Source organism: Scardinius erythrophthalmus (assembly GCF_964197995.2).
Source record: "Scardinius erythrophthalmus genome assembly, chromosome: 5".
Lineage (NCBI taxonomy): Eukaryota > Metazoa > Chordata > Actinopteri > Cypriniformes > Leuciscidae > Scardinius > Scardinius erythrophthalmus.
Genome location: NC_138225.1, coordinates 55802956 through 55807293, shown reverse-complemented (window position 1 = coordinate 55807293; position 4338 = coordinate 55802956).

Below are 4338 nucleotides of genomic sequence, written 5' to 3'. Positions count from 1 at the left end.
ACTTCCGTGTTGGTTTCAAGAGAGAGACGGGGAGGTTGCCACTTGGTAATTTCCTACTAAACTCTGAAAAAACAGAGATTCTAAGGCCACATTTACACATAGCCGGGTATTTAGAGAAACGAATATTTCTCCCCCTCCGTTTTCAAAAATAACATCGTGCACACAACATCGTTTTCAAAAGAAGTTGTCGTTTACATCAACCCGCATAAATACAATGGGCGGCAGTGTAGGGAGAAGGATAAAGCCATGCAAGCCAATCAGAATCCTCAAAATCGACAACAACGAATAGCACGAGTGACTTCCTGTTCCTTTCAAAACAACAGACATGGCGCGAGGTTCGTTTGTGTGGACAGACAGCGAAGCAAATGCAAACAGGCCAAAAGCGTTTGCACAAAAGTAAAAATGAGTATCACTTTAACAGCATCCGTGATCAAATTAGTAGCCAAACAAACTCTAAACATAGGGCGCTCACATGACGTAAGCATTTTCTGGCGCATAATATGATGTTTTATTAACAAAGTTCGGGAGGAGCACGTTCAAATAATCAAGTAATCAATCAACTCATCAAACAATTACCATGTCTACCCTATCAGCATGAGAGGAAGCATATAAATATTCACTCTGTCAACTCATCTAACTTCCTTGACAGTTTTCAGCATCCCTCCACCACCCCGACTCCTCACTCTTGGCTTGTTCTTTCACAGCCAGGAATACGGGGGGAGTACTCTGGGTTCGGGCCGAATACAGAGCCCGGAGCCCTCTCCTCGGACAGCACGCCAAATACGCATTTATTCTATCTGACTTATTTGTAAGTGTGAACTCGTGAAGTGACGTTTGAGAACCTGAAACCCCGTTTCTCCCAGTTGACACGGCAACACATAACCGGCGTTTTCAGAAATCTACACTTTGGCCGGAGTTTTTAGAAATAATCGTTTTCTGGGATAAAAACGGCGTTTTCGTGTAAATGACAGGCCAAAACGCAGGGAAATATCTGCGTTTTCCCATCGTGTAAACGGGGCCTAATTATTGGACAAAAAACTTCCTCACGTAATAATCTAGAATACTGTCTAACACTTGATGGCTGCTCTGTTAAGTCTTCGTCGTCGGTTAGGAACCTGGGTGTGTGTGTGTGGTGTGTGTGTGTGTGTGTGGTGTGTGTGGTGTGTGTGTGTGTGGGGGTGTGCTCTTTGATACCAATCTTTCATTTGAAAGTCACGTGTCTAGTATCTGTAAAAACCAAGCGGCAACATTCTGATCTGAGAAATGAAGCCTACCCGGAAGGGCGAAAAACTGCAAAACATCTAAAATCCGCTAGGGGCAGGTCCCAAAAGGGAGCAAATGTCCATAGCCCCCATGTTAAACTGTCCGTTTTCACAGCATAAATTCATGTTTTTACAGGTTGGTCCCATGGACTTTTATTGTATTTTTCGATAGGTTCCGAGTGCCTGACAACTGTGAGGGGGGTGAATTTTTTTCTAACTCGTTAGTTTAGATCGTATTTAGATATAAAATGTATGACAATAAGGGCGTGGTTAACTTTGCGCCACGGAGAATGACAACATAAGAAGCGCCATTTTTTTACACAGTTGACATATAATACTACTGTTTCTGTATCATGAAATGTAGTTTTAAGAGTTTTTCAGGCGAGAATGTAGTTGTTTAAAGCTCAGATCTGTGGTTTATTTATAAAGATTTATGAAAATTGTATCCAGTTGTGAGATCCAGCGATGACCGGGCGCTCGGCGCTCATGTACCCCGCCGGGAGCAGCCTTTCCTCGGCTAGTCGTTCTGAGGTTTGCCGCTGACTCTGGCGTCTCTGTAGTGGTTAAACATGAGATATAACTCGTCTTGTCTATATCTAACGGGCGATCTTTGGTCTCGTGAATCTATAATTTGTTCCCTGGCCAGTCGTGTTGGCTGAGGGGAAGTTTCATAACTTTATAAGTATTTAACTTTACCGATGTATGGTTAGACTAGAGCGCTGATGTTTGACTGAATTGTTTGCTTTATTTGTATAGCTTCTTGTACCTTTTACTTATACTTTTATAATAGCTAATATTGATAAAACTGAAATGTAACAAAAAGAGACTGGATTGAGTTTTGTCATTTTACATTTTAATACAACGAAGATGATCTGTAATGTTGTTTACTGCAACATCTGTTGTTTAGTACAAATGCACATATTGCCTGGACAATATTAAAATGTTTAATATTTTTATATTATATTTAAAATGAAAAGAGGCAGGTTTGTGTTTTATATATATATATATATATATTTTTTATAAATAGGCAAACGTTATGTGCAGTGAATATAATCAGTATGCGTTGCCTGAACCACATTTGTGTGGCTATAATGTTTAAGATTTCTTTAAATGAAAACGAAAAGAGTTCATATGGTGTTTTATAACATATTTCGTTGCCTGAAATATACACAGAGATAACCGGAGTAGCAGGCGAGCTGAGTGACGCGCGCTGCGCCAGAAGGTGGGCGGGGTTAGGGTTTCCCAAGATGGCGCCGCCCATACCCCCCATAAACGGCTTCAAACCCGTTCTTCAGAAAGTCTATGGGTGACGTCACAGACGCTTTGTCCATATTTTTTACAGTCTATGGTAAAACCGCATTTTTCCATCTTAAAAATATATCTAAATTACGCCATATGCTCTCATTGACAAATGCGGAACAGTTAGTTCATGCGTTCATGACCTCAAGGCTAGATTACTGTAATGCTCTACTGGGTGGTTGCCCTGCACGCTTAATAAACAAACTACAGCTGGTTCAAAACGCAGCAGCTCGAGTTCTTACCAGAACCAGGAAGTATGACCATATTAGCCCAGTTCTGTCAACACTGCATTGGCTCCCTATTAAACATCGCATACATTTTAAAATATTGCTGATTACTTACAAAGCACTAAATGGTTTAGCTCCGCAGTGCTTGAGCGAGCTCTTAACGCATTATAGTCCTTCACGTCTATTGTGATCTCAAAACTCCGGCCAGTTGATAATACCTAGAATATCAAAGTCGACTGCTGGCGGTAGATCCTTCTCCTATTTAGCACCAAAGCTCTGGAACAGTCTTCCTACCATTGTCCTGGAAGCAGACACACTCTGTCAGTTCAAAGCTAGACTAAAGACACATCTCTTTGGCCTAGCATTCACATAATACATTATAGACTTCTATAATTCAATGTTAGGCTGCATAGATTAGGATCCAGGCCGGATCCAGGCCGTATCCAGATCAGACGAAGGACCAGCGCCTGGACACACACTCACACACACACACTCCAGATCTGATGAAGGACCAGTGCCTGGACACACACTCACACTCACAAACGTGCATACCCTCAGACTAAACACGTAATACGCATGTGCACGCCGTCTGCGTTTTCGCGGGTTTGCGTTTTTGAAGTTTGCGCAGAGATAACCTTTTTTCCCAAAGTCTTTCAAGGCTGCACCTGTTTCAGTGTTTGCGTTCTCGAGCCACAGGCGCTGTTGTAGAGCGGTGTCGTGTAAGGGTTAGGGTTAGGGGTTTCATTAAAGGTTTTCTGTTAGGTTAATAACTAATGATCTCTGCAACGGAAGTGAATCAATCAAAACTAACTTTATCTGGACAATAACTTTATTCTAGATCTGCTGTAAAGCCTAAACACTCTCTGTTACTGTAATCTCCTGTTATCATTGTAAAGCTGCTGTGAAATAGTCTATAATTTTAGAAGCTCTGTATAAATGAGGGTGACTTGACTTGACTTTTGAACTAACTGTGCATTTCTAACTTTAGTGAATATAGTGTTTAAAGTGTTGCTGTTTAAACACAGTCTGACCTTCACAGATGATCAGATATGAAGATTAAACTGTGTTATAATGACTCAGTTTATGTCACTGGAAGAAAAACATGATAATCTGGCACTTTCATATGTTCTTGATCTACAGCACAGGAAGTGTGAGGTGATGTGAGGAGCAGCAGGAAGTGATGCGCTGATCTCTCTCTCTATCAGGGTCAGTTTGTGTTTCATCAGTCTGTCAGGGTTAGAGTGCTTATGTTCAAGATGATGATTATAGTCATTCTGAGCTGCAAGAAAACGGTTTACTGTTCTCCGTTTAACAGTGTCTGTCTTAATCTCACTCTTAGCAGACACATAAACTCTCTCTCTCTCTCTGTCTCTCTCTCTCTCTCTCTCTCTCTCTCTCTCTCTCTCTCTCTCTCTCTCTCTCTCTCTCTCTCTCTCTCTCTCTCTCTCTCTCTCTCTCTCTCTCTCTCTCTCTCTCTCTCTCTCTCTCTCTCTCTCTCTCTCTCTCTCTCTCTCTCTCTCTCTCTCTCTCTCTCTCTCTCTCTCTCTCTC